The 9965-nt window shown below is 35.8% G+C and overlaps 1 protein-coding gene across 3 annotated transcripts in view; it reads right to left on the reverse strand.

The window, feature by feature from the left end:
* LOC144970530 (glycine receptor subunit alphaZ1-like) overlaps positions 1–8636 on the reverse strand; it is a 163369-nt gene extending 154733 nt beyond the window's left edge. Inside the window, exon 1 of one of the 3 annotated variants that reach the window (XM_078910269.1) lies at positions 8395–8636. The gene's annotated coding sequence lies outside the window, so the exon portion shown is untranslated. The remainder of the gene's footprint in view (positions 1–8394) is intronic. The other 2 variants (XM_078910268.1, XM_078910267.1) reach the window with 2 other exon arrangements.
* Positions 8637–9965: the final 1329 nt, after the last annotated feature.

Below are 9965 nucleotides of genomic sequence, written 5' to 3' on the forward strand. Positions count from 1 at the left end.
AAAGATAATAGTATGAGATATAGAGAGATACTTAGGTATGGATATAAAGAGAATAAGAATTAGGGAGAGACGGAAATAGAGAGAAAGAGAGATACGGAGAGACCAAAGGAGAGAGAGAGAGAGAGAGAGAGAGAGAGAGAGAGAGAATAACAGAATGGCAGCGAAAAAATAATGGGTGTCAGTGATGAATGGCGATGAGAACAAAATAACAAATTCCGTCACTGAGGCAGACAGCATGATGTGTGTCTGTAGTGAATAGTTTCGTTCCTGGAAAATTAATCAAATAAAGAGGTGTATGTCGGAGATAAAGTTTATCAAAATCTCATTGACAGGAGAATTATGCCGTTCTCTGGAAAAAAAAACATTTTAAAAAAATTTGGACAGAAAACTCGTCCTTCAAATATCGCTCGATTAAAATTCCCCTCATCTTGGCAAAAACTCTCAAACATGGGACTTCGCGAAGTCTTCCTTGGTCTAAGGTTTGGGAGTCTTTTGCCAAGACGAGGGTCATTTAAATCGATCGATATTCGAAGGACGAGTTTTCTGGCCAAATTTTTAAATATAGTTTTTTTTTCCAGATTACTTCAGAATTACAATTAATGGGTTTATTTGTGTCATGAACTTACAAAAGGTGAAGGTATTGCATCAGCTGTTTTCGAGTTATTATGAATAGCAACAAAAAAAGAATTAATAAAAATAGAACCTGTAGAAAATAACGGTTTTGTATAGTAAAATATCTAATGACCAACAATGAATATAGATAGTATGAACTTGGCTAAGAAGCTCACAACATTGCCATCCGGAAGTATAACGGACCAACACACAAAACTATGTGTAACCATGAACTTTTATAGTCTAGTTAATACAGTTTAGTGAGAATGACCCACAAACGCGGATGGCAAAATACAATAACAAAGGCTTGAGTGATGTCATCTTCGTTCTATCTATACATGATTCGAAAAATAACAAAATACCAAACACGGAGCTTTTCGGGCTCAAAATCCTTCTTCGGCCGATAAGAAAAGCAATAAAAGCATCAATACATTACTTCTAATCAAATCCAGACAGACACAGGATAATATTTAGATGTTTTTCCTTAGTACGGCAGTTAAATGGTGAATATAATTGAAGAAAAACACATCCGAGATATGAAATCATTCAGGACGTCTGAATTGCTGAGTAAATAAACGATTTTGACAGAGTGACGCTTGCCAATCAGTTGGGTTTTATTAAGTTGTGTGACCTAGATTTGGAAACTATTTTCTTTGAATAAAATTCGAAATGAGGAATTTCAAGTGTCTAGATGTATGATAAAATGATGAAATGGGAGAGAAATTAAATGATGCTGCCAAGGATTATGATCTTGGTGGTGATGATGATGATGATGATGATGATGATGATGATGATGATGATGCTGATGATGATGATGATGATGATGATGATGATGATGATGATGTTGATGATGATGATGATGATGATGATTGATGATGATGATGATAATGATGATGTTGGTGATAATGATGATGTAACATTATCTTGCGGAAGGAAATGGATATTTCTAAATGGACGGTGTTTCCTGATATATTTTTATGGTGAAGCAGAAAATATTTTCTAAGGTGATCACTTTGGATAATTTGAATACATTGCAAAACTACGCTTTTCAATAACTTTGCGATTACGAAATATCCAAAAATGTTACTTTACGGCTATGTGGTCTTGTGGTAGACACTCGCTTTCGGATCGGAAGGACCTGGGTTCGAGCCTCGCTCGGCGCATAGTGAGTCCTTGGTAAAGGCTCTTTATTCACATTCATCTTACTCACGTGTAAAATTAACAGCGTCAGAAAAAAAATGTAATATCGCTTAACAGGCGTCATATCTCGTTCTACATATTACGTGTTGCTGTTGGTCAGGAATCCCTTGTAAAGCGCTTTGAGCACGTTTAGTGGATATTGCGCAATATAAACGTTCAAGTCACTTTGAGAAGGAGTCCCAATTGCTCAGGGTGTTATTTGGTGTTTGGGAACTTATCAAATTCACCATGCTCCAGGTGTTGAGTTGAGCGCTAAAAAAGATTTCACTTAATAGATCAAAAGCCATGTAAGACTCCCATAATATTATACCCGACGTGTACTTATTTGCAGGTCTGTTAACCCAAATTGTTATGGGCTCATTACTGTAATGGATGGAAATATTCTCAAACCAAAGCAAAACATTGTCCAGTACTACAGTGTTAAATTAAGCACATAATTGCGTTCGGTTATCAGACCTGCAAATAATACGTGCGCCTGTATTATTATAGCCCTTTGGTTTGGGGAAGACACGATCTTACTATATTCTTGATATATATATATATATATATATATAATATATATATATATATATATATATAGTCCTTCAGAGCCATTAGGCCCATGGAGTCGGAGTTTATTCCGGTTTCTATGGCGTGGAATGGACAACAGAAATCGCTTGCAATCCTTTGGATAGGACGCTAGTCTATTGCAAAGCACTTTCCGACAGATCTAACAGACCCAACTACCCAATCACTGCCTGGTGGACAGGGGGGTCAGAAAAAATCTCGGCTGCACCCGGGATCGATTCGGTCCCTTTGCGTGTAAAGCGAGTCCTCTATCAACCGAGCTATCGGGACTATTGATATAATAGCAACAACAAAAATGCGCAGTGCCACTTTAGAACTTGTTCAAAATTCCGAACGAAGGAGATCAAGATTACTACGCGATAATGATAACAAAATAAAATGGTATTGAATTGTGGAGAGGCAAGTGTTGTCCATTTCTGACCACACCCACACACACTCACAAGAATGAACACAGAGACACAGAGAGAGAGAGAGAGAGAGAGAGAGAGAGAGAGAGAGAGGTGGGGGGTATATATCCACCAATCTATCCTTCTATCTATCCATCTATCTATCTATACACCAATCTATCCATCTATCTATCGATCAATTTATCTATCTATCTATCTCTCCACCAAACTTATTCAAGGGTTAGAATACCAACGTTAGTCTTTGTCCGAATATTCCAACTTATTCTAAAGAAAAAAGGCCTCATTATCATTACAGTTCACAAGGGCCATCAAACGACGACTGCCATTGCATTAAATCTTTATGAGACTTGCCTAGTTTTGGCCAAAACAATTTCTAGATCGATTAAACTGAAACTGACCATCATCATCATCGTGTCAAAAGCTCTCAAACATGAGACTTCAAGGAAGTCTTGAAAGGAGTCCCGGGTTTGAGAGTTTCCTACAATACGAGGGTTAATTCTAATCGAGAGATAAATCAAAGATTTGTTTTCTAGCTAAAATTGTTTTTTAATGTTTTATTTTCAGAGAATGAATGGCAGTATACCATGACAACAAATAGTAATAAAACAACCAATTCTTGTCCTCATTTTAAAGGACATTCTGAAGTGAAATTGATCCGCAATCATTTCAGATCTAGGTTAAGTGAACTACTTTTGCCCTCTTTACAATGACGATGAACTAGTCGAATGATAGTGAACACAACCCCCACCCCCTTTTTTACTTTTTTTTTTAAAAACCATTACTTTTACAATGTCATGCCATGCCATAGAACCAGATTCTCATTCACACCTAAGTTGAGTGGGATAAAGATATAGCTTAATTTATTGTGTGAAGAAATGTGGTACTGTCTAAGAGCAAAGGGGGCGAAAGAGAAAAATATCAAATTTATCCAAGATATGTACGAAAGAAACAAAACAGTGGTAAGGACATATGTTGGTTCACCTGATCCATTTAATATAAGAGTTGGATTACATCAGGGATCCGCTCTCAGCCCACTGCTGTTTGCAATAGTAATGGATGTACTCACAGAACCCATTCGGCGAGAGGCAACATGGAACATGATGTATTGTATGCGGATGATGTAGTACTTTTGAATGATACAAAATCTGAGGCGGAAAAGGAACTGGAGGGTTGGAGACGGGTGTTGGAAAGGAGGGGATTAAGGGTCAGCAGATCGAAGACAGAGTATTTGTGCATCGGACAACAGAGAGCAAGACCACCAATAAAGATAGGAGAAGAGGCTGTACCAGATACAAAACAATTCAAATACTAAGGAACAACTGTACAAGGAGATGGGGGCAATGAGATGGAGGTTAAGAAAAGGATACAGGCAGGCTGGAATAATTGGAGGAATGTAACTGGAGTTATTTGTGACAAACGAATTTCCGCAAAGCTAAAGGGGAAAATATATACAACTGTTATGTAAAAGCAACAATGTTATGTCGACTAAGAGACAACAGCTACAACAAAGAAACAAGATAAAGAATTGAGGTGGCGGAAATGAGGATGTTGAGATGGTCATTTGGCTGGACAAGAAAAGATAAAGTGAGAAATGAAAGAATTCGAAGGGTGACTGAAGTTAAGAATGTATCAATAAAGATGAGAGAATATAGATTGAAATGGTTCGGACATGTAAAGAGACGAGAGAGGGAGTACGTGGGAAGAAAAGTATTGGACTTGCAATTGGCGGAAAAGAGGAAAAAGGGATGTCCAAAGATTAGATGTTTGGATAATGTAAAGTACGATATTAACCCTCTCCTTACCAACTATAGGAAAATCGTCACATTCGTTGCGATACACCCAACCTTTTTCTTATTCAAATTTCTCTTGTACATCATACAATTTAGATCTAAAGTAAAAGAACAGTGTGCTGAAGAGCATGTTTTGCTAAAGAAATTATGTATGGCAAGAATTTTACTGCTATTGTTTTTGGGTGTTGAAAAATATATTTTTGTGTTAGTTGGGTGTGAAGTTTTGGGGAAAATCCTGAAAATGGCTGGTAAGGAGAGAGTTAAAGAGAGAAAGATGATGCTCTGAACCGAGATGCATGGAGATGTGGCATTCATTATGGCAACCCTGCAAAATGTGGGATAAGCTGAAAGAAGAAGAATTTATTGTGTAAATGTGTGGTTGTGTGTGTGTGTGTGTGTGTGTGTGTGTGCGGCACCCTTCAACACATAGAGAAAGTTATAAGATAATTGAAGAAATAAACAATTTTTTTTCCCACCAATAATATGGTTAGGATGGTAAATTTTATTATGTTATCGTTTAAAAAGATATCTTATATATTTCTTTGGTATGTGTATGTTTTATTCAGGTCACCATATTATAAACGTTTTATTTCTATTCATATGCTATTCGGCTATTACTATCGCTATTGTCTATTATTTTCATTAATGTTACCTTTTTAATAATAATAATAATAATAATAAATAATAATAATAATAAATAATAATGATGATGATGATAATAATAATAATAATAATAATAATAATAATAATAATAATAATAATAATAATAATAATAATAATAATAATAATAATAATAATAATAATAATAATAATGCTGAAATTGAAACCTTGAATATTGAAACTATTTTCGTTTTTTGTTTCAACAATGTTAAACTAGGCCCATAATTGCGTACGGATGTCAGACTTGCATATATATATATACACGTCGGTCCAACATAATAACAAAAGTTTGGAGCGGTGAGTGACATATAGGGAATGGGAATGAAATATAAGTGAGTGAAATTATACCCCTCTATAAATTAAGTACAGGTAAGGTAGGAAGAAACTGTCAAACAATGCAATGAGAATGGAATACTCGATATAAATTACAAAATCACATTATAGATAGAACGAAGTTGACGTCACTGAGGTCTTTTTTTTAAATTTTTTTTTTGCCATCCATGTTTATGAGTAATTCTCACTAAACTGTATTAACCAGACTATAAACTTTCAAGGTTTACACATAGTTTTGTGAGTTTGGGCGGTTATATTTCCGGATGACAATGTTGAGAATTTTTTAGCCACGCGCACAGTGTCTTTACCAGCAGCTGTGTAACATGTTTTGACAAAATATTAAAGGAGAGACAACAAACAATACAAAAATACATCACATCATAGCACGTGTTCTTGATAGCATAGCAATAATATCGAACATGTGTTGTTAATATGTGCTATTTATACTGCACCAAGGCGTCCCCTATAATGAGTAGCGATGAGATTGTAGGATAGGCGTTCTGAATATAATATTACTCGCCCAGAACCTGCATTATATAGATAGAATGAAGATGACGTCTCTAGGGTCTTTGTTATTGTTTTTGTTTTTGTTTTTTGCCATCCACATTTATGAGTAATTCTCACTTAATTGTATTATCCAGACTATAAACATTCATGGCCACACAGAGTTCTGTGTGTTGGTCCGTTATACTTCAGGATGGCAATGTTGTGAGCTTCTTAGCCAAGCGCATACTATCTATAGCGTGAAAAGCTGCGCTTAACAATAAATGTGCATTATTATTATTATTATTATTATTATTATTATTATTATTATTATTATTATTATTATTACTATTACTATTATTATTATCATTATCATCATCATCATCATCATCATCATCATTATAAGCTATTAATGCATTCCGTTTAGATAAAACAATCACACCATGCAGCTGAACGTAACGCAACAACTCAAAAAAATTGTAACCTTAAACGTTTATAGTCTGATAGATATACAAGTTAGTGAGAACAACTTATAAAAAATGGCTGGCTAAAAACAAATAACAAATAGTTGAGTGACCTCAATTTTGTTCCTTCTACAAACTATTTTTTAAAAACCCTGAATTTAATTATTTTTTTTCCAATTTACTCGGCCAGAGAATAAAACTATCGATATGAGATCGATATGTTTGTGCGGCGATGTGGTCAAGTGGTATGACACTCGTCGTCGGATCGAAAGGTTCTGGGTTCGAATCCCGCTCGGAGCGACGTGTATACTTGAATGCCCCTAGAGAAGGCTCTTTATTCACATTCTCTCACCATACTCAGGTGTAATATGAGTTCCTTGCCGTTTACAGCTTTGTCTCTGTTGGGCCTAGCAAGCGACATGTTTCGTCCTACAAGTTAAGTGTTGCTGTTGAAAAACGCTTTGAGCACGTTTAGTGGATATATGATATTGCTCTACATAAATGCTCTAATTCTTTTTTTGCTTTTTGTTTGTTTGTTTGTTTTTGTTCGGTTTTGCTGGGGTTTTTTTTTTTTTTTTTTTGCTGTTGTTTATTTGTTTTGGTTTTTTTTTTGTTTTGTTTTTTTGTTGTTTTTTTTTTTTTGTTGTTTTTTTTGTTGTTGTTCTTTTCTTTTTGTCAGCAGCCACCTTAATTTTGTTTATAAAGTTAATAATGAAAATGTTGCGACTTGAAACTTGAAGAATAATAATAATGAATACCTAATAATAATTCACCTTAACAACGCCACCATTACAATCATATTATCGCATTCGTCTGTAGTGTTTCATGCATCCGGTTTTGTTGAGAAAGGGGAAACCCGAAACGTCCACAGCATCTGTCTTCGTCTAATATATCGAAGCTTACAATTCAATATTTATCGTTATTTTTTATACAGTTAATTATTATGACAAGTTAAAAAATATTAAGCGAAAAACTCGGGATTCAAATTAATATAATATATTATTCTCAATATTCAAGCTCACAGGCATCATATGTTTGGCTATGTGGTCTTGTGGTATGACACTCGCTTTCTACTCGGAAGGTCCTGGGTTCGATACTCGCTCGGCGCATAGTTGAATCCTTGGAAAAGTCTCTTTACTCGCATTCTCTCACCGTACTCAAGTGTAAAATGAGTATCTGGCCGTAAACAGCGCTGTCTCTGTCAGAAAAATAAATTGTAATATCGCCTAACAGGTGTCCTTCGATTATGTTAAATGTTGCTGTTGGTCAGGGACCACTGGATATTGCCCTTTATAAAAGCTCTTTTTTATTTATTTATTTTAAATTATTGACATTTAAGTGTCGCCTGGGTGCACATTTTATCAGGTCAGATAACCGAGCGCAATTGTGGGCTTAATTTAACATTGTTGTAATGGACAATATTTTTCGTTAGTTTGAGAGTATTTACACAACAATTTCGGTTATCTGACCTGCATATTATAACAACACGTGAAGTGAAACCCATGTTATTTTCAGGTTCGATTAAAACAAATAATATATCAATCAAAATATATTAATGAAGAGCTGCCAACTTGAAATTTCAAAAATTCGTAGTTTCCAACGGGAAAAAAAAGAAAAATTCACTTAAAATAGCTTTACAAATAAACAGTTTGCTCTCAGAATGATCCAAAACTGCTTCAATGTCCGAAATATAGATTCGAAGAAGCTAAACTTTCCTTTTCAACAAAATTTATTGAGTCAAAGAGACCTATGAAGCTATGTAACTGGAGTTAAAAATTCGTATTTCTACGAATTTTTCGTAGCACTAGGCAGATCTATCAATGGCCCCATATCAACATCTAAGACAAAAAGAACATTCCAGAAAGTTTGTTATCTTACCCATTTTCTATTATTTTCCGACACTGAATCACATTAACTAACATCATTTATTTATTATTAAATACTATTATTATTATCATTAACATCCCCCCGAATCTCACAGCATAGTCTTATTACCTAGCAACGAAGGGAGCAAACTTTAATAAAAATCCGGAATTGCTCCCCTTTTATCACAGGCGGTGCTGTTGCGTATGGCGCGTTTTCAGAACACCCGCGTTCTTCTCGTGCTCTATCTATCCACTGTTGCTGTTGCTATGAGTACTCACCGCCTGTATTGAGTTTTGAGGACTGCAGCAGATAGCTGAAAAACTCTCGCTAGATTTCAGCTGTCGCCTTTACAATAGCATGGCATCTGTTAGACATACCCCCCCCCCTCCCCCCAACCTCCACCCCCACCCGCACCCCAACTCCATCTGATGTTATTTTCTATTTGAGTCTATTATTAATTATCATTTGTGACCAGTTGTTCCACAACAGTTTTATATCTAGGAGGATTAGTTGGTAGAGCATTCGCTTCACACGCAAAGGGACCGAGATTGATCTCAGGTGCAGTCGAGATTTTTTTTTTTTCTAATTCCCCCTGTCCACCAAGCAGTGATTAGCTAGCTGGGTCTGTTAGATATGGCGGAAAGTAATTTGCAATAGACAAGACAATTGCTATTGTCTGTTTCACGCTATAGAAACCGGGATAAACTCCGACTCCACGGGCCCGAATGGCTCTGAATGACTACTGGGATTATCCGCTAAAAATTGAAATCATAGTCAGAATTAAAACGTTTGTATTAAGTCTATCTATTCTATGGAGGACAATAAAAGAAGAAGAAGATAGAATTTATTTAGCGAAATATCCACAGTTCTTTACAAGGGGTCACTAGCCAACAGCAACACTAAACATGTAGGACGAGACATGGCGCCTGTAAAGCGATATCATATTTTTATTTTCGACAGAAGCAACGCTGTTAACGGTCAGGTACTCATTTTACACACCTGAGTACGGTGAGAGTAAAGAACATTTTCCAAGGAATCACTATGCGCCGCTCGAACTAATCAGACTATACATATTAAAGGTTACCCATAGTTTTGTGTGTTGTACATTATACCCGTCTAACGGGTATTGTGAGTATTTTACCTAACACATAGCCTCAATACCTCATGGCCTACTTTAAAAAGGACATTTTGGTCTCAACATTAAACGACGATTTACGGGACATGTGTTGTTAACTGCAACAATGGTGATATCTGTATTACCCTTTGCCCTTTGATTATCATTCTCAAGTGATTTATTACTGGGGATGCGTCTATTACCGATTGTGCCCCTTTGTTTTATTCAACATAGAGTGGACATTATAATGAGGTCATCAACATCATCATCATCATCATCATCATCATCATCATCATCATCATCATCATCATCATCAACATCATCATCATCATCATCATCATCAACATCATCATCATCATCATCATCATCATCATCATCATCATCACCATGTGTGCCGTCCCTGACCGTAGCCGTCGTTAACTTATAGCCGGACACTGACCAAAAATGACGTCAAAAGACAAGTCTTTGG

The sequence above is a fragment of the Berghia stephanieae genome, chromosome 4 (assembly GCF_034508935.2).
Source record: "Berghia stephanieae isolate SIO BIC M18660-M18661 chromosome 4, UCSD_Bste_1.3, whole genome shotgun sequence".
NCBI classification, from domain to species: domain Eukaryota; kingdom Metazoa; phylum Mollusca; class Gastropoda; order Nudibranchia; family Aeolidiidae; genus Berghia; species Berghia stephanieae.